At 38.4% G+C, this 27,204-nt stretch overlaps 1 pseudogene; it reads left to right on the top strand.

Annotated features, from left to right (window-relative positions):
- The first annotated feature begins 4,119 nt into the window (after positions 1–4,119).
- Positions 4,120–22,224, top strand: LOC127788333 (putative receptor protein kinase ZmPK1; annotated as a pseudogene).
- The last annotated feature ends 4,980 nt before the right edge of the window (positions 22,225–27,204 follow it).

Genomic DNA, 27,204 nt, shown 5'->3' with positions numbered 1-27,204 from the left:
ATGCTCCCCTTGGAAGCCTCTTGGAAGGTCCCGGGGTCTTCCTCCACCGCCCTTCGCGACCTGGACGGTAATGAGTTCTTCTTGTTACTCTTCTTGCTCTTTGGAATTCGCTCGGAAGGCGCAGTCCTCTCCAACACCCTCTGGTTGCCGGAAGGTGCCGAAGGGCCTTTACTCCCAGGGAAGTCCAAAATCATTCCTTTGGTGATAGCAGAATAAGATATTTCCCAGACCTCTTCATCTAAGAAAGAGATAACAACGAAAATCAAATACAGACAAAGGAAAAAGAGAGAGAAAAAGAAAAAGATGAAGGAAAAAGAGCTCACAGTTCTCGCCGTCCAAACCCGCTTGGGAAAGGCTGGGATTGGAGAGCCATCCTTCTTCCCAGTTCCGACTGTTCTTCATAAGTCGGCAGGCGAAATCTTCAATGGTCTCGACACTCGGACGCTTGTGCTTAGTGTCCAGAGTCCACTCGTTACTGACAGACCAGATCTCTTGAGAAGAGCCGGATGGCCTGGGGCGGACGAAGACAAAACGCTCCTTCCAATCATCAGAATCTTTCGACCCGCCGGATTGCATGAGAGTCGAAGCAGAAATCTCAAGATTAGAGTATCCCTTGCAGGCGAGAAGACGGCTATCTTTCACGATCCGAGGGGAGATGGAGATCCACCCTCCGGGGTCGCGGTTGGTCGTGAAGAAATAGTCGAAGAGGTCTCCAGTTGGCTCAATTTTGCCAGAATGACAAATAAGGAGGAACCCCATCAAGTATCGCCATCCGAAGGGAGACAGTTGGGCGGGAGCGATAGTAAGATGTTGAAGTAAGGTCATCACTCTTCTCCGGGGAGGGAGCCGAAAGCCCCTGTCAAAAGCACACTTATAAATGCAAAGGCGGTCGGCGACGGGATGACATGCTCGTAGATGGCTGTTGAACTCTACCTCCCACTCTTCGGGGACGTTGTACTTTTCTCTAAACTGTTGACATTCCGCTTGGCTCATCCATTGACATGGAATTGACGCAGCAGGATGTTTTTCCCACTCAATAAGCTCTGCACCAGTGGGATTAAACCTCCCAGAACCGATTATCGCCATGGCAAAAAGCTAGAAGAAAGAGAGGCGAAAGAGGAGGAAAACGCTTGCGGGCACAAGAAAAGCTAAAACTGAAGGAAAGTCGCACGGAAAGAGAAGTAGAGGGACTGAAGGGTTCCCATTTTAAAAGATTAAACTGCGGGGATAAGAGACCAAAGGACGAGCAATAATGAGCATTGATCACCCCGCACTGACAGAGCTCGAAAGACGAAACGGCCTCGGACAGCGCATGGGGAAGGGATACCGCCGTCAAAACCGATTGATTTTCGCGTCTGCCAGACGCAAAAAAAAAAAAAAAAAGGAGTTAAAGTGAAGAGCCTCAGGGGCCTTACTACTCCTCGGGCCCTTCAAGCCGAAGAGATCAAGGAGTGGGGGGGCAAGTGATGAGGGGAGCGCCCTCGGTCCTATAATTACGCCGAAACGAATACCTAACAGCGGTCAAAAGATACACAGCAGACAAGCATTGCCACGTCAATCAGATAAGCACTCAATAGAGAAACCCCCGAGACCTCAGGAACCGGCTATCCCACCGAAGATCACGGAGGCAACAGTTATCCCGAACTCCTCGGAGACGGAGGCTATCGCGAAACCCTTATCGGGAAAGTCCCGAAGAAGGCGGGAGGAAGATCCCGAAGATCCCTCATGATCCCTATCCCGAGAAAAGGTAAGCGAAGAAGGTGGGGGATTCTCCTTATTTTCCATCAATTAACATAGTTTAAAAGGGACAAGGAACCCTAGATCAAAGAACTAACTTAATCATCGGAGATCGACCGGGGGAGCAAGCCCCGTCTCCATTGCAGGTGCATTCAGAGAGGCAAGAAGGGAACGTGCGGCTACCACTTCCGAAAATCCTTCATCAGGATTTATATCTAGGCGTGTATGTGTGTTTGATCTAGTTTCTAAAGTAAGGTAAGGGGAAACTTTGGTGTTGATTGGATTTAGTAAAACTCCAAGAATGGTTAGACAATGGGAAAGTAGATTAAGTATTTGAGATACACCGAATCACTATATATCGCGGTGTTCATCTCCCTTTCCTGTTAATTATTGTGTTGATTTCAATTTTGCAAGACTCATTAAATAAATTGATTGCAATATTTTAAGATTAATTAATTAATAATTCATTTGATCAAATCAATAAGGTGTAATAAGATAAAAATTTAATAAAAATCTTTCATTAATAATTCTCCTTGGAAATTAAATAAAATAAGCGAAGTTAATTAAAAAGTTTTTAACCACTCAATTTATCTCCCTTTTGAGTGACCGTTTATTAATTTACCAATACGAGCGGTAGGAGACCGCGCAAGGGCAATAATCCCAAAAAATTTGAAAAACACATAGGATTCCCCAAATCTTATTAATATTTAGCAATTTTTTTAATATTTAAAATATATTTTTAATACTTAATAATAATATTTAACATTTGACAGTTATTTGAACTAATTACAAGTTGTTGCACAACTAAATCTATGAACCCAATAAATTTTCTAGGCAAGATCTTACTCCTAAATGTACCTCAAATAAGCATGCCTTGTACCATAAATGCCTCTGTGGTAGTGTAAATGATAAAGATTTTTATTCAAAAAAATTTGAGACCTCCATAATGTATAATGCAAAGGACCATGTTATATGTACTGATAATATGTACAAATTCGATGATCGAATTGGACTTTATTTGATGATGAAGTCCGGACTTCTTTGCCCGGACTTCATCCAATGATGAAGTTTGGATTTCATTGCCCAGACTTCATCCTGAATGAACCTCAACCGGGCTTAATCCATGAATTAAACTCAATCGAACTTAATTTATAAAACTTAATTAGGCTTAATTAGTGAATTAAGCTTGATTGGGCTTAATTCATAAAGCCTCATCAGGCTTAATTCATAAAGCATAACTAGGCTTCATCTAGAGGTGACAGCAACAAGGTGACAAGATGGTGCAGTGGCGGTAGGGGCGAGGTGCAACGACGAGGCGACGACAGGATGCAGCACTAATCGTGTGAGGTGCCACAACGGGACGATGACAAGATGCATCGACGGTCAGCGAGGCGAGGCGAGGCGCGTCGCGAGGCGACGTAGGGTGAGATGAAGGCGATGAGGCGGGTCGAAAGGCGTTGTAAAGGCGACGAGGGGCATCGTGAGGGGCATCGTGAGGCGACGTGGGGCAACGATGAGGCGAGGTGAGGTAAGGCGAATCTTGCTGAAGGCGGCCATAGATGAGAAGAGAGGAGACAACCAAGGACAAAGTTGACACTTCGTGATGTATTAGAATTGAATGATTTAGTCCGATTAGGTGCAATAATTTTAAGAATTATAGTCCAGTCTAATCGGGATTGAATCAGATGGACACCCTATCCACCACGTCAAGTTAGTAAAATCCAACATTGTGGAAATTTAATAAATTATTAATTTGGCATTGCATCAAGCTTCCATGCCCAAACAAATTCTGTATTTGAAAGGAGCAGATAAAAACATCACTGTAATAATGTAACTTCTCAGCATCTGGTCCATCTCCCACTCAACTTGCAAAATCCAGCATATATAATATTTCGAACTGTTGTTTAATTATTACTATGGAAATTTAATAAATTATTAATTTGGCATGGCATCAAAATTCCATGCCCAAATCAAGGCTGTAATTGAAAAGTGCCTAAAAAAATAATCTTAAAGTGTGTTTTATTACACATATTTATCATAAAAAATATATAATTATTACATATATTTTTATTAAATTTATTTTTCTAAAAGAGTGAGGTAATTTTTGTTTTTTAAGTAATTAAACAAAACCTCTAATTATCTTTCATTAATTTTTTTTACATGTATTCCGTACTAAGATCATTTAATTAGCATTGTACTGATGTAGCTTCTCGATCACCATCTCCCACCCAACTTGCAATCCGAGACAGGGACTTGAATGGTGGAATCATGGAATGGACAAGTTCAATTACTCGCCCAACAAAGTCTTTAATAAGAAATTTGTACTGGAAATCATCATGTATATTTTCTTCCAAAACAAACAAGAAAAATGTTGTGGAAATTCTGGCGCATTGCTTCTACTAATACTGCACTTTGCTCAACTTTGTTCTTGCAAACAACCAAAGCCAATCGCTTCAATTTCAACGATGAGAAACCCAGTTCAACTTGTATCTCCTTCATTCTCATCCACTGTTTTCTTCTTTCTTTTGGTTTTCTTGTTTACGGTCTCAGCTTCAGAGACCAAAAGTTTTTTGGAAAGGGGATCCTCTTTGTTTGTTGAGGATGCTTCAACTGTCCTCTCTTCACCCGACAATTCATTCACTTGTGGCTTCCATGAAGTTGGGAGCAACGCTTATGGTTTCGGAATTTGGTTCGCACATTCCAGCAACAGAACCATTGTTTGGACCGCTAACCGGGACAAGCCGGTCAATGGCCATGGCTCTAGGGTTTCTCTGCGGGGAAATGGAGCCATCGTCTTAATCGATGTCGATGGCTCGATTGCTTGGGAGACCAATACCAGTTCTACGAATGCTCGGAGAGTTGAGCTTCTCAACTCATGCAGCCTTGTTCTTAAGGACCCACATGGTAAAATTCTCTGGCAAAGCTTTGATCATCCAACTGATACCCTTTTGCCCTCACAGATATTCACTAAGGACAAGAAGTTGACATCTGCATTAAGGAAAGGAGGTTATGCTTCTGGGTACTATAGTTTTTATTTTGATAACGACAATGTGATGAGGTTGATATATGAAGGGCCTGAAATATCAAGCTTGTATTGGCCTAATCCAGATTCGGGTGTCTTTGGAAATGGAAGAACAAACTATAACAGTAGCAGGATTGCTGTTTTAGATGATATGGGTAGGTTCTTATCAAGTGACCAGTTGCAATTTAATGCTACTGATATGGGTTTTGGGATCAAAAGGAGGCTGACAATGGATTATGATGGCAATCTAAGGCTTTACAGCTTGAATAGCTCAACAGGGTTGTGGGATGTGACATGGGAGGCTCTTGCACAACAGTGCCATGTTCATGGTTTGTGTGGCAGAAATGGTGTTTGTGTTTATGCCCCGGAGCCAAAGTGCTCATGCCCGCCCGGTTATGAGGCAACTGATCCGAGTGATTGGAATCAAGGTTGCAGGCCTAGGTTCAAGCAATTCTGTTCGAATTCCCAGGTGGTGAAATTTTTGGAGCTTGAGAGTACAGATTTCTATGGGTTTGATCTCAGTTATGTTGAATCCATTTCATTTGAAGAATGTAAGGAGCTCTGCTTGGAGGATTGTCGTTGTGAAGCATTTGGTTATAGGCTACAAGGAAGAGGGGTATGTTTCCCAAAGATTGCCCTTTTCAATGGCTACCGGTCTCCAGCTTTCCCAGGAAGCACCTACTTAAAGCTGCCTGCAACTGTGGAAGGATCAGAACTCCCAATTTTCAATGCTACCAATCTCTTATGCAATCTCAGTGATGTTAAAATTGTTCAGAATTATACTTCTGTGTATCTTGTATCTAGAAAGAGGTTCAGATGGGTTTATTTGTACTGGTTTGCCTCAGCCGTCGGAGCAATTGAAATTCTTCTAATAGTGGGCTGCCTTTTTTTTGGGAGACAAGGTCTGCCCTCTTCAATCGAAGATGGATATCATGTAATAATCAGTCAATTTAGAAGGTTTACTTATCGTGAACTCAAGAGTGCCACTGGAAACTTCAAGGAAGAGCTGGGAAAAGGCGGTTCTGGAGCCGTTTATAGGGGTGTTTTGAGCGATGAAAGAGTGGTGGCAGTGAAGCGACTGGGAGACTCCATTCAAGGGGAAGATGTGTTCTGGGCCGAAGTGACCATAATAAGGAAAATCAATCACATGAACCTAGTCAGAATGTGGGGATCTGCTCTGAAGGGAGACACAGACTCTTGGTCTACGAATACGTAGAAAACCGCTCGCTGGACAGGCACTTGTTCTTAGAGGATTTTCTTGGGTGGAACGAAAGGTTTAAGGTTGCAGTAGGGACTGCCAAGGCCTTGGCCTACCTCCACCATGAATGCCTAGAATGGGTCATCCACTGTGACGTGAAGCCGGAAAATATACTTTTAGACAGGGACTATGAACCAAAGGTTGCAGATTTCGGGCTAGCAAAGCTGGCTCAGAGAGGGGGGGCTGGTTCTGAGTTTACTCGTATTAGGGGAACAAAAGGGTATATGGCTCCAGAGTGGGCTCTGAACCTGCCCATCACAGCAAAAGTCGATGTCTACAGCTATGGAGTCGTGATCTTGGAGATAGTAAGGGGCATTCGACTCTCCAATTGGGTGGGGGACAATACTGAGGAGCAGGAAGCAGAGCTTGCAAGGTTTGTGAGGATAGTGAAGAGAAAAATTCAAGGTGGAGAGGAATTGTAACACCCCGTCCCGCCAGGCGTGTCATAAGCGTATTCTCGGGATTTCTTTTTTTTTTTTTTTTTAAGTTAAACATGCGCGGTATTTCAAGAACAATCTTCACATGCAGAAACAAAACCCCGCGAACCCCAGTCTTGCCCGTTTAACTATCAAGATCAATAATCTTAAACTAAACAAGTCTTAATACAACGCAGTGGATACACTAATACCCAAACACCATAGTTCTTACATTGTATTTCCATAGCAAAATACTTAATACATATCAAATGATAAAATCGCTATTATACAAAGCCTCCAAACGTTACAACGACTAACAAACTAAGCACCATTGGCCCTCAACCGGCCACATCCTTGCCTTCACAGCAGTCCTTGGCTGGAACATTAAACGTTCCAGGGGCATAGCCCAGGTTAGATGATAAACACCTAAGTGACGGTATAAAAACAGATTTTACAATGCATGAGAGACTCACGAGCATGGCATATTCAGACAAGCGGCAACATGCAAAACATGTCTAACTTGAGAAACTCCCCTGACATACTTAATCCCTCGAATGCCCCACTGTAACACCCGTTCACCTGGTCTAATGTTAATCCCTCGAGTGCACCGTCGTGACACCCGTTCACCTGGTTTAACATTGTTCCCTCGAGTGCCCCAGTGTGACACCCGTTCACCTGGATTAACATTGTCTCTTTCTCAAGTAGACCCCAACCCGTCCAACACAGAAAACAACATTGACACGAATATCAATACCCCGATGATATGAAAATCTCACGCCATGCATCGACTCTTTTGTAAGTAAAAACAGTTGATGTAATATATCACATGTACAATATGCAAATGATGACATAAATACATAAATGAAATGCTTTCGCAGTACAACCAAGTTCCGGAGGCTAAAACCGCTCACTAGAACTGGTCCTATTTGCGTGTAACCTAAGTTCGGGAGGGTAACACCGCCCACCTGAACCCACAACACACCTTCCAACATGTTTTCAAGATAAGGTAAAGATAGGATCAGACCACTCACTTCGAATATATTCAGATTGCCTCGATCCTCGTGTAACGCCTCGATTTGCGTGCCAAATCCCAAATGCTTGAACTTATACTCAACCTCGAACCACAATACTTCCTAAACACCATATTTAATTAAGGAAGCATTAAAATCCATTTTCCTCAATTTTTCATAATTTTCTCTATTTTCTCCCAATTTTCTCCTCGATAATTCCAAAATAATTATTTATTCAACTATTTTCCGAAATATTTCAACACAATAAATCCTAAAATAATTAATTAAAAATACTGGAAGAAGAAAACCAAAATGCCCCTATCACACGCGCCCTCACGCGCCTGGTGCGTGTCTGCGCGTGAAAGCTGGCGCGTGCAGCCATGCGCGTCGTCTTCTTCCTCAAGACCGGTCACCGGCGGTTGCTCCGATGGCTGCAAAAACGGTACCCCCTTGAAGCTCTTGAAGAATCGATCCCAATGGCACCAAAATCAGGCCGAAACAACACCGTTAAGGCCTTCAAAAATCGATTTACAGGTTCGGCTTACAGGTCCGCCTCTAACCCTCGGCCGATTTTGAATAGCCCTCAAACATGCACCAAAATGCTTCAAATCGAGCCCAAAGTGATCCTTGATGCCTCGCGACCAAAAGCCCCTTAATCACTCGCTCAAAATCATTCAAAAACTCTGTCGATTTACGCTTCAAAAGCTCGAACTCGCGGCCTCTATTTATATAAAAAATCCGAGCTTCTTCTGGCCAATAACCGACCATGGCTTGGTCCCCAAGCCTCTTACCGCCAGCTACGACCTCCCCCAAGCAAGCCTCGACCGTCCAATCTCTAGATTTGGCCTCCATGTGCAAGGATTTGCGGCGGCCGATTTGCAGGTGCCGTGTTCACACTATGCAATTTTCCATTTTTTGCACTTTGACCCCCATAATTTCTTCTAATCCCATTTTAGCCTTTCCCATCCACCCCTGAACTATCCAATATCACCATTAAGGCCTACAAGATTTACATTATTCATTTCACCTTTGAAATTTCTGAAAAATAACCGTTTTGACCTCCCTCGGGCAAAATTAGAAAACTGCGCTTAGGCCCGGCTGGTCAAATTGACCCTAAATCCATTTGATTCAACCCAAAATTGCTTAAGGGTTGTTCTACACGTTAAATACTAGTCCTTGACGTGCTCCATTGATCTTCTGGACGTTTCCTACGTCGATTCGATTTTCTCAGCCCGGTCGACAGCTGTACCGAAAACTGTTCCCGATCCCACTTCTTTCATCACTAAAAATCATAATTCGAATCACTTGTCGATACTGTACAAATTTCTTTAGCTATCTAAGGTCCGGGTTACTCCCTCCGACTGATTTAATCATCTAAGACTGCGTTAGTGTGTCATATAGCCTTATTCTTTCGATAATTCCAGTTATACCCTTCATTAAATATCATTTATACTCTTAATAATTTCCTGGGTATTACAGGAATGGCTGGAGGATGTAGTGGATCCCAGACTGGAAGGCCAGTTCAACAAGAACCAGACGATAGCACTGGTTGAAACTGGTCTTTTGTGCATCGAGGAAGATAGAAACAAGCGGCCAGCCATGGGTTCAGTCGTTCAAGTTCTAGTGGAGTCCGGAAACGAAAGTTTTAACCAAGAATTTGTACTGTGTGTATTAATAATTATTCTGAAGAAGTTGATAGTTTAATTCTGATCCTCATGAAGATATGTAAATAATATATTTGATATTAGGGATCTGCATAATTTTGGTTAGACGAACTAATCGAATCTAACTGATCGAACTAGTCAATTCGATTTGGTTTTTCAATAGTCAGTTAGCGTTATTTTTTAGTATAAATTTTGGTTAGTTTTAGTCAATTCAATTATCGTGATCGGTTTAACCAAACGAATCGAACTGATCGAAATTACAAAACAACGTCATTTTGGATGCACTATAAAAGCAAAACACTAGATAGAATCACAAAATGGAGGAAGACGGAACTGATTTTCACTTGTTCTATCTTATTGGACCTTTTGCTCTTGTCCCCAACTCCCACCAGCTAGCCCTCTTCCCACTATCATCATGGACCTCTCATTTCTAGTTTCTCCATTTCAAGACATAAAACGTAGACATGGTCGCAGAAGCATCTAAGAAGTTCTACAAAATAGGGAAGTTTAAGAGCAAAAACTGGAGGAACTCGAGAGTGAAGACTAAAAAAGAAGTTAAAGACAAAAAGAAAGAACAAAAACAAGAACCATCACAACAAAAGGTGGTTCACATTTAAAACCAACGAGAGTCACAGTGGTGGAGAGAGCGTTGCCAGTAGCATATGTGTAACAGCCCGCCTTCTCGGATGTGTTATATCTTAGGAAATTTGGTCTATATATATATATTTTTTTTTTGTTACATTATTCCCGAAATTCCCTAAGGCCTTATCTAGTGCTTGACGAGATGTTTACACTAGAAATTAAATACAAGCGGAAGCTGAATCGAACCTGCTCATGGTAATGCATAATTTAATAATTGTACATGGCATTTAATACAAGTTAATACATAAAGCGTTTGATGATGGTACAATATACATAAATCTTACACTAATCATATTATAACATGGTACATTTACTCGCATCTTGGTGTCTCATGTCACTACACATCACCACTCTCTGAATCATCTCTGCAAGTCCCGGCTGGAACGTTGAATGTTCCAGGGGCGAACCCATGTTAGATGATGAATCATCTAAGTAAGAATACCAAATGCAATGCTATGAGTGTATGCAATGTCTTTCATCGTAGGTGTCAACTACACCCCTCATGCTGCCTATCATTTTAGCGGCCACCTCTTCGAAGCCGGGGTGTATGGGTGCACCTTTGATAGGCCAGCGGTGTCAGTTCGTACTCCCTACGACCTCATATGCATGTGATCAACAGTATCATTGTGCATGTATGCATTTCATAGTCATTCCATTGATGCAGTCTACGTGATGATTTCATATCATAGCATGCCAATATGATAAAAGCATTTACATTTATAACTGTATTAAATTCAGGCAGCATACTTACAGCTAATTTGTCTCGAACTACGTGCCAAGCGGCTATCCCTTAATCTCCTTGCTCACAAGGACCCCTACAACATAGATTTATTTTTAGAATACCATTTGCTAGTTTTTCATAATTTCTTCCATTTTTCTTTTATTCCTAAGCTTTATCTCTTCCAAAATTACATAATAATTATCTAGGCTTCATAAAATTTACTTTCTTTTTACCAATATTCCTTAAATAATATTCTTAGTATTCTGGAATTTTTCTTGTAATTTTCTAACTTTAATTCCTAGTTTCCCTTATTTCATAATAGCTAAATATGTAATTATTACATAATAATTACCTAATCTTTCAATTTATTAAATTTATCTTCACTAATATTTCTTAAATAATACTTATAACATTCTGAAATTTTCTTGAAATTTTTTGAATTAAAATCCTATTTTTTCTTTATTTCCATAATAGAAAAATCTACTTAAATAATTAATAATTTTGGCATTTCTAGAAAATTGCTTCACCAATATATCATAAACAATATTTCAAATTTAATAAAAAAAAATTCAAAATTTTACTCTCTTTTTTTTTTTTTTTTTCATTTTCTGACGGGCGCATGCGAGCCACGCGCCTTCTTCCTACTTGCGGGCGCGTGGCTGCACGCGCCCATCTGCTTCATCTTCTCCGGCGGCTGAACACGCCGTCGGTGATGCTGCCACTTCAAAAAGCTTCGAACGAAGCGTCTAAACCCCCATATCCAACCCCCCGAACACCATAAAAACCTTAAATTCGAGAAAAAACATAAGAAAATACCTCGATTCATCGTTTGAAGTCGCGGCTCCGGCGAGTTGCGCGTTTTTTGGTGAGCTCGATTCCCCCCTCTTCGCTGCTCCGTTAGCCACCAAATTTAATAGAAACGATGCCCACGACTTGAAGATCAAAACCCCACTCACCAATCTCTCAAACTCTCTCCCAATCGACCGATCTAAGCCTCGAAATTTTCGGATGGATTGGGCAGTCTTGGAGCGGCTATTTATAGCCCATTTTCGACGTGCTTCACTTCCCCATCGATGGCCACACGTCCCAAAGGCCATACCCCGGTCATTTCGACATTAAAAACCCTTCCTTTACACCCAAGAAGCAACTTGCAGGCGCGGCCATGCTCTGGCTGCGCACTACTTATGCAAATCCGATTTATATATATATATATACATATATATACACGATATACAGGTAATACATATATATACACGATATACATACCTGCATATATACTTATATTTACATAAATTATGATTTCCTTTAATCATATTATAATTTCATTTAATCACATTAATCTTAAATCTTACTATTTTCATTTACATATTTATACATTTATTTACATTTCACATACATACTTAAACTAGTCAAATTTAATTTAAATCAAATTAATTACATAAACTAAATATCATATAGACTAAATTAATTTATTCAAATATGACTTAGGGTATTACAATATGGGCTTGGGCCCTATCAGTAAGTTTTCCGACAACTTCTTATAGGTTTGTATTCAACATTAAAATCTAGATTTACTAAAATTCATCTATTAGATATTTTTTATTTTTAGGTATATGGGTCACCGAGCGAAGACGAATCTCATGGTCAGTTTCGATCGTTAGAATCCATCATGGATGGTGGCCGGTGACGTTTTCCCAAAAACGAGTTTTGAGTTTTTTTATAATAAAATTAATTTTTAAATTTATAAAAATTAACCGTTAAATCAAACTCATTTTTAAATTTATAAATCACTATGGTTGGGAAAATTTGATGATCGATTCCGATCATTAAAATCATCAGCCGACAACAATAATAAGACTGTCAATTTGTTCAATTATTTTATGAGTTTATTCAATTTTTAGTTCGATTCAATTACGATTTTAGTTACTTCAATTAGTTAGAATTAGTCAATCAATTCAATTTGATTATTACATATAATTTAATTCAACTCAATTATAACTTATTGCACATCTATTTAATATTATTTATATTGACATCCCAAGTTAGAGAAAGGCCTTTATGATTATTTTCTAAAGTTACTTTTAACCATATTTTTTCGACGATATATTTTATACGAAGAACGATTTTTGGTTACTTGTTTTCTTCATAAAATCCTCATCTATGGGTTGTTTTCGCCAGAAAACAGAAAGTCGCGGTGGTCGCGACCTGCAGATCCGCCACCCTTCGTCTTCCCCGTTCCTGCCGCCCGACGGCGACGGGAAGCAGCGACGCGAAGTGGTTCAGGGACAGCGGAGAATGCAGCCAGCAGATCAAGGAAGCCCCTTCAGTGCCTTCACCTTCCGATTCCGGCGCTACCCTTCGTCTTCCCCGTTCTGGCCCTTGACGGCGACAGAACAGTCGGCAGGGATGGACTGAAGCGGCGACGGGCTACCCACCTTGAGTTTTTCATTGTTATTTCGTTGTATTATTTTTTGGGCCAGGTTTTCTTAAAATGACCTGGACCAAAATTTATTTTGTTGGGCTGGGCTTTAATTATTTCCTGGGACTAGTCCATTAAATAAAATAAAAAATAAAAGTTTAAGACCCATTATATTTAAGGGGTGAAAAAAACATAAATAGATAGCATAATTAATTCTAGAAAATTATGCACATACATGAAAATTTTAGAAATTAATTTCATGAAAATTATAGTGCTATCTTGAAATGTTTTAAGGCACATGCTTGGATTAATCTAGAGATTTATTGTAAATGTAGTAAAATTTTATAATAAAATTGTTAAACCTAGAGAGACATACTAGGGTATACCTACACTTTAAATCCTTGCATAATTACAGATTGAATTATTTAAATTATGCCTTAATACTCTTTATAATAACACACTAGAAATATTCAAAAAAATAATAATCGTATTTATAAACATATGTTCTTTCTCCTCCTTATACTCCCAAAAGGAGTGTAAGCAAACTAGAGGTACAGATAAAAGGACATAAGGGTATTCATCTACCTCGCCTTTTTATTATGAAATCTACAAGGGAAATAGTCTTTCTCCTCTCCTTCTTCATGCCCTCAATCTAAACACAAATTTTTAGTTCTGACCAAATAAGAAACCTAGAATTAGAGTGAGTTTTCTTTGTTTGGGTTTTGTGTCCCTTTGTGATGTCATCACACTACTTATACCTCCCTTGGACTTCTAATCCTAACCTTTGATCAACTTTAAATCTAAGGATTAATTAATATTTGAGAAGACATTTAAAACTAGTCAAAAGAGTACTATTTATTGTGAATAGTAATAAATACCCTACTTTGTGAGTACATATTAGTCACATAGTGGGATATTTGAAATAATTGTCAAGGGTAGGTGAGGCATAAGAATGGGTTTTCCTACGCATCATTTACCCTAAATTTACAAATTTAGAACCCAAATTTGATCTTATACTTTCATTTTACAAAACCCTCAATGATTAGTTTATGATTCACCAAAATTGTCCTAATACCATATGAAAATTAAAATTCTTCAACAAGTAGTAGAGATGCAACTAAGCTGACCTATTTGCAAAATTTTCCACATAGTAAGTGTTGCCCAGAAAATGTCCAAGTGGGAGTAAATAGGGATTTTAAAATTTTTAAGAAAACTTAACAAATTTTATAAAAAAAATATTTGTAATGAGAATTTAAACTTTCTAATGTGATTTTTTTAGGATAAATAAGATAAGCAAAATCAAACAGAAGTCAACCATAACACAATATGTTTTAAAGAGATTTGGTTTACTAAAGCTTACATCATATCTCTCCTCGAGGCAAAGTTTGAGTGTTCCACTAAGTATCAAAGAGAATTTTCCCTAGCTATTATAAAGAGTTAGAAAATCTAATATAGGTCTCCTTGCACAACAAGAATAAACTTGACACGGGTCAAATAAACTCTTATTTAAGTGAGATATAAACCACACATAAAATGTAAAATAAGACTCTAAGTTGCAACCTTTTTATAACAATAAAGAAGGAAGAACACTAGTCAAGTTGTACACCACAATTGAATGCTAAAAAGTTTCTTACAATTTTTAGAGCAAATAGTGGCTTTCAATGAAGGTGGTTGAGCTCCATTTAAAGGCCCATTTACCTCTTCCAACCATTGGAGAGAAGAGTTCAAATAAAAAAATGATCTGCTATAAAACCCTTTTTTCCGTGAAGACTTTCAGCTGCATAGAAAAGAAGAACAACGTGTATTTGCTAATGAGTGAGTGAAACGGGGAAAATATGTCATCAAGAGCATTTAATGATAATCAACAAAGGAAAAATCTTTCTAACTCTAAATCAAAACAGACTGTCAAATAAGCAACAAAATGTCAAAGCAAGAGAGAAGTACAATGCTGCCCCAGAGAAAGCTCCATTATTTGGGAGATAGCAGCTACAAGGCAGAACACCTTTAGAAGGCACACAGAAATTCCTTCAGCATTGGCCCTCCGATATTTTAAGTTAGAAAAAGTCATGGTGATGATGTTAAATAAGTAGCTCAAAGTGGCCGGGAGAAGAAATGTTCACTCATTCAGATAAACAAGTAGGTTAATTAGGTGCCTAGGTTTAATTTTTTGAGAAAAGATGCAAAAGATCCCTTTAAATGAAGGGGTGAAGGTTATTTATACCTCTTACAATGTTAGTAGTGGGACACGTGGCATACATGCATGAATGATGCATGGAGTTATCCTGGGTTAAGTACAGATTAGGCTTAGTAGAAATTCCTCGAAGGATTATAAGCCTAGTGATTTCTCAGGGATAAGAAATGCTTTGAGACGAGCTGTCATTGCATGGGACAATGACAGATTTGTTACTACATGAGAGTTGTTCTCAACTCGGGAGAAGATCTTCTTTGTTGTCCCCTTGGGAGAATGACTCAACTGGGTGGTGAACATGTTGTGGTTTTAATGGTGTAAAAGACTTATCCCGGGGGGAGGGGGATGTACTTCTCTTGAGAGAAGAACCTTCCTTGTGAGGACATCTTCAACCGATCTTTTCCATGAGGACTTTTTCCCGAGAGAGTGGTATTTCCCCCGGGAGGACATATTCTCCTGGAGATCAACATTCATCCAGAAAAACAATGCATGCCCCAAAGCATTGGATACAATAATGTGATCATTAGTCAAGATGGAGATTTCTATTTAACAAAGAGTACTAACAACGATGATGCTGTTAATTATTTTGTTGAGAATCATTTGAGATGGGTGTTGGGGATTTTACTACTTCTATGCATATCTGTAAGGATCAAGGTGTGTTTCAAGACTTCGCACACAAATGAAGATTTTGGCTCTATTAATATGGAGAACAATCAAAAGTTAAAGATTGAGGGCATGAGAAATGTTTGCTTGGAACTCCACAATGATAAAGTCATGACATTTTACAACGTGAGACATGTATCTACAATGAGTGTCAACATTATTTTATTGGGCAAGTTGACATTACATGGTTATAAATATGTTGGAGTTGGAAAATAGTGTAACACTCCATTTCATATAACTGCCCGAGAAGAGGTGTTACGAGTAAAACAAATAAAATAAAATAAAACTTTCTGATAAACTAAATCTGATACCATAACTGAACATTTTAATCAAATTGAAATGAAAACTATGAGTTAACATAAACTGAAAGACATAAACTCTGTCTAAGAGACAATCCATCAACTGACATATAAAATAATCCTAAACGTTAACTGACAAGACGTTATAGCCTAAAAAACTCTCAGGCATCTTTGATCTTGAGCAACTCCACGTACACACACTATTGATCACTGTTGCTAGGCTCCACATCTGGTACTCTTCCACTAGGATCTGGAATGGTAAAGAGTATAAGGTGAGCTACAAAGCTCAGCAAGTAATAAGATGAAAAGAATAACTGAAGCTGAATAGAAGAATATTGATACTGATAAATTACTCACTATATTTGTACTGAGTATAATCACGATATCTAGTTGCATTCACAAAAATGTAATGCACATAAATTGTAGACTAAATATAGGTATGCAACTTTGGCACATAAGCTCACTTAATTGTAAAATATACTTGTCTTATCTGAATCATGTATACATAAAAACTGTAAACATATACTGTGGGCAATAAGCCCCTAACCCCCTAGTCATCACTAGGCAAGCAACTCATAACTAAGCTGAAACTAATATTATGGGATCCCCGCGGACTAAGCTACCTAGCGCACATAATGTAATGCAATGCTCGCATACATGTTAGCACACGATATGAAGTGCTCCATATAAAATCATGCTCCATACTCATACCAAGATTTATGTACATAATCTCACGAAATAATGCTGATCATGTCATAATAAATGCTAAACATATAGTCTGATCTTCAATGTATTGGAATACAAAGATTCTATGAATTATGTATTATGGTATGGGCATGTTAGATTTATCATACTTGGCATGAAAATTCAATATTTGGAGGTATTGAATATTTTAATTTAAAAAAAAAATTGGATTAAAACATCATTAAAAGTTCACTTGGATTTCTGGAAAAGCCATCCGGATATTAGGAAAGATATCCGGATATAATGAAAGACATCCAGATATGAAAAAGGCTCATCTAGATACACTGGCGCTCAAATCAGAAACTATTCGGATATGTTGGGATGTATTCGAATATAAACTAAGACATTTGGATATGATTCAGGTCATCTGGATATCTCACTGAGGCATTCGGATATGAAATTTCAAAACTTGAGAGAGACATCCGGATATAAAACAAGGCATCCAGATATACTAGGCCTATCCAGATATAAGGGAAAGGCATCCGGATGTGAGCTATCCAGATGTACGAAGAACCATCCGGATATCACACGCACAGAACTAGGAACTCATCCGGATATGGGACGACCTATTTGGATATCTGCAATTAAATTTGACGAACATGAACTCTAATAGAGACTGAAATTTATAACAAAACTTAATGATTCTACACCATTCTAAATAAAATCTTGGAAAAACGAATCACAATCGATATGAAACAACTTTAAGGATGATTCAAAGATAATATTTGATTGAATTGTTATAAAAATCATGCATATATGGGAACTTGCCTCTAAAAGAAATAAAAGGAGGAAGGAACTTGCAACTCAAAAGAAAGAAGAAATAATAGGACTTGCACTCCAAATGGGAGAAGGAGTAATAGAACTTGCAATCCAAAATAGAAAAGCAGTAATAGAACTCGCAATCCAAAATGGAGAAAAAGTAATGGAATTTACAATTCAAAATGGAGAATGAGTAATAGAACTTGCTCATAACTTTACTGTTATATGCATATATATATATATACATCTCTGCTTACTGATATAAATCTGAAAACTACAATAAAAAACTAGAATAATTTGAAAACGAAACTAATATGAACCTGTAATGGAAGGGATTACAGGGAAGATACTTGTCTCGATAAATCTTGATTGACTCACACGATCTCAACCATAAATCTTCTATGCAAAGAAACTTGTGCAACTCATAGACTTCTTGGCTCTCTGCTTCTCACGTGGCGTGAAGAAAATTATAGTTTATGTGCCTTTATATAGAGAAAGAAACAACCTTACAAGCCCACCTCCTTCTCTTTTTATAATTTGAAGTTCTTATTCTTAATTAACTTAGAGACTTCAAACCTAAATCTTCTCACGTAAAAGATAAAGATTTTTCTTCAAAAAAATTTGAGACCTCCATAATGTATAGTGCAAAACCATGTAAAGTTGACACTTCATTATTACATTGAACGAGGAAGCCAGTGTGATCCAGAGTCTTGTTTTGGTAATAACTTTGGCAGATGAGTTCAATTTTTAAAGAGGTTTTAGGATTAAAAAAAACTCATGAATAATGTTGCGATGAAACTTGAGAATATCACGTTATTCTTAAAAAATAAGAACTGTTTAATCGTTTAAATAAAAAAGCAAAGAATGTTAATAAAAGAAGGAAATATTGTTGAGGATTTTATGCAAAAACAAATAAGATACCTGTCATGGACTCATCTTCTAGATGCAACGCGCATGAGATACATGCGGAGAGTTGGCTTGGATGTTTCCAGGTTGGTCTGTCTAAGCTGCTGGACTTAGTCAATTTCCATTCGGTTGTGTTTGATTGGGTGTACGGTGGGGGCGGAATTTTAAATTTATGAAATTCTAATTCTCATCTCTTTTCTGAGAATTCTAATTCTTTAATTTCAAGAAAAATTTTTATTTTTTGAATTAAGATGGAATTTAAATTTCATAAAAAAAAATTATTTGATAAAAATTTTTAAAATTTAGATGAAAAATGAATTCTACCCCTATTTTTCACCCCTATCAAACACATGTATTTGTTTGCTAACACAGAATTTGGGTGGATAAAAAATATTTTCTAGGCAATTAGCTAGAATTAAATTCTAGAAAAAATGTCAATTGAAGATGTTTGATCGGTTTAAATTTCTAACCAGAAATTATTAATTTTTTTCAATTTTGATGTTTGATTTTCATACATATAGATACATATATGCGTGTATATATATATATATAATTATGGCTGTAAATGGGATGGTGATAAGGAAGAAGACGAAGGGGAAGGGCCGTCGTCAATGGTCACCGCTGCCATCGCCGTCATCACTGGCCGAGCTTCCCCCATCACCATTGCTGTCGAGCTTCCCATGTCGCCTTTAGGTGGAAATTCATCAATACCACAGTTAAAGTGAATAAATAATATATATATAATATGCATATTTATTAAAAATTTTACGTTAAAAATTAAATATATATATATATATATATTCATGATCTATTAGAATTGAATGATTTAGTCCGATTTAATCTTCGGTGCACGAATTTTAAGAATTTTAGTCCAGTCCACCACGTCAAGTTAGTAAAATCCAACATTATGGAAGTTTAATAAATTATTAATTTGGCATCGCATTAAAATTCCATGCCCAAATCAGTTCTGTATTTGAAGGAGCAGATAGAAGCATCATTGTAATGATGTAGCTTCTCACCATCTCCCACTCAACTTGCAATCCGAGTTAAGGACTTGAATGGTGGAATCATGGAATGGACAAGTTCAATTACTCGCCCAACAAAGTCTTTAATAAGAAATTTATACTGGAAATCATGGATATTTTCTTCCAAAACAAATAAGAAAAATGTTGTGGAAATTCTGGCGCATTGCTTCTACTAATACTGCACTTTGCTCACTTTGTTCTTGCAAACAACCAAAGCCAATCGCTTCAACTTCAACGATGAGAAACCCAGTTCAACTTGTGTCTCCTTCATTCTATTCCACTCTTTTCTTCTTTCTTTTGGTTTTCTTGTTTACGCTCACAGCTTCAGAGACCCAAAATTTTTTGGAAAGAGGGTCCTCTTTGTTTGTTGAGGATGCTTCAACTGTTCTCTCTTCACCCGACAATTCATTCACTTGTGGCTTCCATGAAGTTGGGAACAACGCTTTTGGTTTCGGAATTTGGTTCACACATTCCAGCAACAGAACCATTGTTTGGACCGCTAACCGGGACAAGCCGGTCAATGGCCATGGCTCTAGGGTTTCTCTGCGGGGAAATGGAGCCATGGTCTTAATCGATGTCGATGGCTCGATTGCTTGGGAGACCAATACCAGTTCTACGAATGCTCGGAGAGTTCAGCTTCTCAACTCAGGCAACCTTGTTCTTAAGGACCCACATGGTAAAATTCTCTGGCAAACCTTTGATCATCCAACTGATACCCTTTTGCCTTCACAGATATTCACTAAGGGCAAGAAGTTGACATCTGCATTGAGGAAAGGAGGTTATGCTTCTGGGTACTATAGTTTTTATTTTGATAACGACAACGTGATGAGGTTGATATATGAAGGGCCTGAAATATCAAGCTTGTATTGGCCTAATCCAGATTTCGGTTTCTGGATAAATGGAAGAACAAACTATAACAGTAGCAGGATTGCTGTTTTAGATGATATGGGTAGGTTCTTATCAAGTGACCAGTTGCAATTTAATGCTACTGATATGGGTTTGGGGCTCAAAAGGAGGCTGACAATGGATTATGATGGCAATCTAAGGCTTTACAGCTTGAATAGCTCAACAGGGTTGTGGGATGTGACATGGGAGGCTCTTGCACAACAGTGCCATGTTCATGGTTTGTGTGGCAGAAATGGTGTTTGTGTTTATGCCCCGGAGCCAAAGTGCTCATGCCCGCCCGGTTATGAGGCAACTGATCCGAGTGATTGGAATCAAGGTTGCAGGCCTAGGTTCAAGCAATTCTGTTCGAATTCCCAGGTGGTGAAATTTTTGGAGCTTGAGAGTACAGATTTCTATGGGTTTGATCTCAGTTATGTTGAATCCATTTCATTTGAAGAATGTAAGGAGCTCTGCTTGGAGGATTGTCGTTGTGAAGCATTTGGTTATAGGCTACAAGGAAGAGGGGTATGTTTCCCAAAGATTGCCCTTTTCAATGGCTACCGGTCTCCAGTTTTCGAAGGAAGCACCTACTTAAAGCTGCCTGCAACTGTGGAAGGATCAGAACTCCCAATTTTCAATGCTACCAATCTCTTATGCAATCTCAGTGATGTTGAAATTGTTCAGAATTATACTTCTCTGTATCTTGTATCTAGAAAGAGGTTCAGATGGGTTTATTTGTACTCGTTTGCTTCAGCCGTCGGAGCAATTGAAATTCTTCTACTAGTGGGCTGCCTTTTTTTTGGGAGACAAGGTCTGCCTTCTTCAATCGAACATGGATATCATGTAATAATCAGTCAATTTAGAAGGTTTACTTATCGTGAGCTCAAGAGTGCCACTGGAAACTTCAAGGAAGAGCTGGGAAAAGGCGGTTCTGGAGCCGTTTATAGGGGTGTTTTGAGCGATGAAAGAGTGGTGGCAGTGAAGCGACTGGGAGACTCAATTCAAGGGGAAGAAGTGTTCTGGGCTGAAGTGACCACAATAGGGAAAATCAATCACATGAACCTAGTCAGAATGTGGGGATTCTGCTGTGAAGGGAAACACAGACTCTTGGTCTACGAATACGTAGAAAATCGCTCGCTGGACAGGCACTTGTTCTCAGAGAATTTTCTTGGATGGAACGAAAGGTTTAAGGTTGCAGTAGGGACTGCCAAGGCCTTGGCCTACCTCCACCATGAATACCTAGAATGGGTCATCCACTGTGATGTGAAGCCGGAAAATATACTTTTAGACAGGGACTATGAACCAAAGGTTTCAGATTTCGGGCTAGCAAAGCTGGCTCAGAGAGGGGGGGCTGGTTCTGAGTTTACTCGTATTAGGGGAACAAAAGGTTATATGGCTCCAGAGTGGGCTGTGAACCTGCCCATCACAGCAAAAGTCGATGTCTACAGCTATGGAGTCGTGATCTTGGAGATAGTAAGGGGAATTCGACTCTCCAATTGGGTGGGGGACAATACTGAGGAGCAGGAAGCAGAGCTTACAAGGTTTGTGAGGATAGTGAAGAGAAAAATTCAATGTGGAGAAGAATGGCTGGAGGATGTAGTGGATCCCAGACTGGAAGGCCAGTTCAACAAGAACCAGGCGATAGCACTGGTTGAAACTGGTCTTTTGTGCATCGAGGAAGATAGAAACAAGCGGCCAGCCATGGGCTCAGTCGTTCAAGTTCTGATGGAGTCCGAAAGGGAAAGTTTCAACGAAGAATTTGTACTGTGAGTATTAATAATTATTCTGAAGAAGTTGGTAGTATAATTCTGATCCTCATGAAGATATGTAAATAATATATTTGATATTAGGGCTGTGCATAATTTCGGTTAGAGTGAACTAATTGAATCAAATAAATTGAACTAGTTGGTTCAATTCAATTTTTCAGTAGTTGGTTAACGCTTCGATTATTTTTTATAGAAATTTCGGTTAATTTTTTTCAATTTGGTTATCATTGTCAGTTTAATCGAACAAATCGAACAGACTGAAATTACAAAATGATGTCGCTCTAGGTGCACTATAAAAGCAAAACACCAAACAAAATCACAGAACAGTGGAAGAACGAATTGATTTTTGCTCGTTCAGTCCTTTTGTTCTACCTTTTTCGTCCCTTCGCTCTCGTCGACTAGTGCTTACCATCTTCATGGACTCCTTTTTTTTGCCCTCTCTATTTTAAAACACGAAACGCAAACATGGTTGCAAAAGCATCCAAGAAATTATACTACAATACAGGGAAGTTCAAAAGCAAGAATAGGAGGAACTCGGGAGTGACAACTAAAGAAGAAGATAAAGACCAAAAAAAAAAAAAAAAGAACAAGAACAAGAACCACCACACCAAAAGGCAATTCAAATTGAAACTAACGAGAGTCACGATGGTGGAGAGAGCGTTGCCAAGGAACATATGGGCTTGGGCCCTATCAGTAAGTTTTCTGACTTCTTCTTGTAGGTTTGTATTTAACGTTAAAACTTAGATTTACTACAATTTAACCATTATATGCTTTTAATTTTTGAGTATGTGGATCACTGAACCAAGATAAATCTGATGGTCGGTTCCAATTGTTTGAGTCCACCATGGATGGTGGTTGGAGACGTTTTTCCACAAATGAGTTTTGAGTTTTTTTTACATTAAAATTAATTTTTAAGTCTATAAAAAATTAACCGTTAAATCAAACTCATTTTTGAATATATGAACCACGACAGTTGAGGGAATTCGATGATTGATTTAGATCATTAGAATCACTAGTCAACGACAACAGTAAGGCCATCGGTTTGTTCAATTATTTTGTGAGTTTGTTCGATTTTCGGTTTGATTCGATTACCATAGTTTAGGTTTCGGTTAGTTTGGGTAGTTGGGGTTTGTTGATCGATTCGATTCAATTCGATTAGTAATTTTGATCAATTCGATTCAATTATAATCTATTGTACAACCCAGTTGATATTGTTTTATATTAACAATATTGACAGCGAGCTAGATTATGCTTGTTGTTAAAAAGCCCCTATATGATTATTTTTTAAAATTATTTTTAACCATATTTTTTCGTCTGAGATATTTTATACGGAGAACGTTTTATTGTTATTTGCTTTCCTCATAAAATCCTCATCTATGGGTTAAATAATATATATATATATATCTTCATCGTCAGCAGACTGTGCTATGGGTTCGCCGGAAACAGAAATTGCATTGGCCGCGAGTTGCAGATCCGGCGAACCTTCGTCTTCCACGCTGCAGGTAGTGTTTTCGCCAGAAAACAGCAGGTCGCGCTGGTCGCGACCTGCAGATCCACCACCCTTCGTCTTCCCCGTTCCTGGCGCCCGACGGCGACGGGAAACAGCGACGCGAAGTGGTTCAGGGACAGCGGAGGATGCAGCCAGCAGATCAAGGAAGCCCCTTCGCCTTCCGATTCCAGCGCTACCCTTCGTCTTCCCCGTTCTGGCGCTCGACAGCGACGGAACAATCGGCAGGGATGGACTGAAGCGGCGACGGGCTACCCACCTTGGGTTTTTCTTTGTTATTTCGTTGTATTATTTTTTGGGCCAGGTTTATTTAAAAGGACTTGGACCAAAATTTATCTTGCTGGGCTGGGCTTTAATTATTTCCTTGGACTAACCCATTAAATAAAATAAAAGATAAAGACCCATTATATTTACTGAAAATTACACAAACTAACCACTTTATAAATAATAAATTCATTTGTATTCTCCTTTTTTTTTTGTGAAAAAACGTTTTAAACCTATTCAAATAAAGTAGTTGCACTGTATAGCCATTTTTACGTAATATATCTAAAATATCTTTAATGAGATTTTAAAATAAAAAGCCTACATTACCCTTAGCCTTATTTACCAAAATATCATTGTCTTTTTCACTGATCTTTCCCCTCTCTCTTCTCTTCCAATATTCACACTTTTATTTTCTTCTCTCCATTGCTAAAACCATCAAATTTAATCATTTTTCCTACATTCAATCTTTTACTTGTTGGGTCATTTAACTTTTTCATCAATCATCACAGCGACCTCATTGAAGCCGCATTCACGAGAAGTTTTTCTCTCCAACAAACATTCAAGGTATTGATTTTGATTTATATTTATTTTATTTTTCAAGAGTATTTTTGCGTTGACATTGCTTATTAAAGTTGTATAGAATGGTTATGGTTGTGAATAAAATATTTTTGGTAAATATTCATTCTAGATCTGTATGAAAAAAAATTTAGAAAAGGCACATCGTCATCGAAATTTTCAGATGTGGCACATCGTCATCGGGCATTGTTTCACAACAAAGCCCGATAGGCACAAGCTTTCACAACAAAGCCCAATAGGCTTTCCCAACAAAGCCTGATAGGCCCGACTAAGCCTGGTAGCTCGATAGGCTTTCCCAATAAAGCTCGATAGGCCCAACAAAGCCCCAATAGGCTTTCCTAACAAAGCTCGATAGGCCCAACTAAGCCTGATAAGATTCCCCAACAAAGCCCGATAGACTTTCATAACCAAGACTGATAAGCACAACAAAGCCCAATAGGCCCAACAAAGCCCGATAGGCTTTTCTAACAAAGCCCGATAGGCCCAATTAAGCCTGATAGGCTTCCCATCGCCCTCTTGCCCCATGAGGCCCGATGGGTTGGCAACGAAGCCCAATAGGACTTTCTGTAACGCCCCATTTCTCGGGCGCATTATAATTTGGGACAATTTTGGGACAATATTTTTTTTTCTTTCAAACTAATGCTAAACCACATCATTCCTCGAATCCGTCCCGGAATTTCTATTCATTTATCTCGAAAGAGAATTATTATACACATCAAATACGGAGGATCGAACCTGACATCTTAACATTGATCATAAATCAATTCTTACATCATCGTACCTCAACATAACTTAATACAAAGCATAAGTTCTCAACATTAATTCTAAATAGAATTATACATTATCATTCCTTAAAACGTTCAGAATTCAAAGTAGCAGAACTTAAATACATGGACTACCTTACATACATCTCATTCATCATTCAATTCATCATGCACTTTGTTAAATGTCATTTTATGCCTCATTCATCCTCGTATCTGTTACAATCTCCATCTGAAATGTTTAAATATTCTAGGGGCAAAGTCCAAGTTAGATGATGAATCATCTAAGTAAGGGTACAGAAACATATTTCGTGCATGAATGCAATATCTTACTCATTGTAAGAGTCAACTGCACTCTTCATGCTATTCAACATTTTTGTGACCACTTCTTTCGAAACTGGATGTATGGGTCCACCCTTGGTAAAGCAGCAGTACCAGTTCGTACTCCTTACGGCCACAATGCACGTGATCAATGATATCAACATGTACATATGCATTTCATAGCATGTCATGTATGTAGTCTACGTCATAGATACATATCAGAGCATGTCAATATGATGAAAGCATCCCTGAAAATCGGAGTTTGAAACATAAATCACCTACAACTAATCGTTTTCCATAAAACTAAATGCAGTTGGGAAATACCACTTAGCTTCTCAAGCTTATCGAGCTACCTCGATATTTACGTCTTGCCTCAAAATTCGTGCATCGCCTCGATTTGCGTGCAACCTAAAAAATTTGCACAAGTCATTTCAACTTAACCCTTAAAGCATTCTAATCACCATAATTATTTAAATAAGTATTAAAACCTATTTTTCCATAATTTTTTACATTTTCTTTATTTTTCTCTCTATTTCTTCCTATTTTTCCTCAATAAATCTAAACTAAATATTTCTCAATTATTTCCCCAAATATTTCATTATAAAAATTCATAAAATAATATTCTTGAATTTTAGAATTTTTTAGGGAATTTTACTTACCTTAACTTAGCTTCTTCAGCTTCCTCGGTATGTGTGTCATATCCTCAAAACGCGTGCCCGAACCATTTTTATCACCAAAATCTCTGAAATATTATCGAAACATAATTTCCTATTTTTTGAGATTTTTTCTATATATATATATATTTTTTCTCTTTTTCTTCTTTTCTTTTCTTCCCTTCTTCTTCCTCCCCTACCTCCTACTATGTGCGCTGCCATGCGCGCGCATGGCCAAGCTCCACCAGCCCTTCCTCACTCCCACCGGCCGCCACGACTTTGCCAGCCGCCATACCAGCCACCCCCGACCTCACCAGCTCCCATTGCGGCAATTGCCGCGCTTGTTGCCCGCAGCCATGACCGCTGCAATCAGCTGCTCCAGCATTTTCGGGCGCCACTGAATGTCTCCTTGAGCCTCATCACACCACCATGAGCCACCCTCATTGTAATGCCCCACTTTTTCGAAGCGTTAAATAACTTAGAAAATTTTGGAAATATTTTTTTTTTTCAATATAAACCATTTTCCGACAATCCTGTTTTACATTCCCAGCATACTAAAGAAGAATCAATAAGCCAAAACAGGTAATCATCATAATTGTGGAAGCTTAAAATCGAAACTTGATATGGTACAGAATCGTAATCCACTTTAATCATAAAGTAAGAATCTGTACCATTATATCTTTAAATACTTAATTACATGGAGACTCATCATCAAGAGATAACAATTAAGTACTTCAAAAGATACAGCCTAATGATACCTCAAAAATATATTAGACCATAACAATTATACATGATCATCAATATGATAATATATCATTAATCCTCATGAGAAAACAAATACCGGGATAACTAGCCAAACCCATCGGCCACATCACCATGTGCCGTTACGTCTTAATCATCTCCTTGCCCTATCTGCAAATCCTAATTAACTAGCACGTTTGAATGTTCCAGGGACATAACCCGATTAGAAGATGAATCTTCTAGTGAGGGTTTAAAAA

This window comes from Diospyros lotus, chromosome 13 (genome assembly GCF_014633365.1).
Source record: "Diospyros lotus cultivar Yz01 chromosome 13, ASM1463336v1, whole genome shotgun sequence".
In the NCBI taxonomy this organism is placed as follows: domain Eukaryota; kingdom Viridiplantae; phylum Streptophyta; class Magnoliopsida; order Ericales; family Ebenaceae; genus Diospyros; species Diospyros lotus.
The sequence above is the reverse complement of the archived record's forward strand: the minus strand, read 5'-3'. Positions and strand labels throughout refer to the sequence as shown.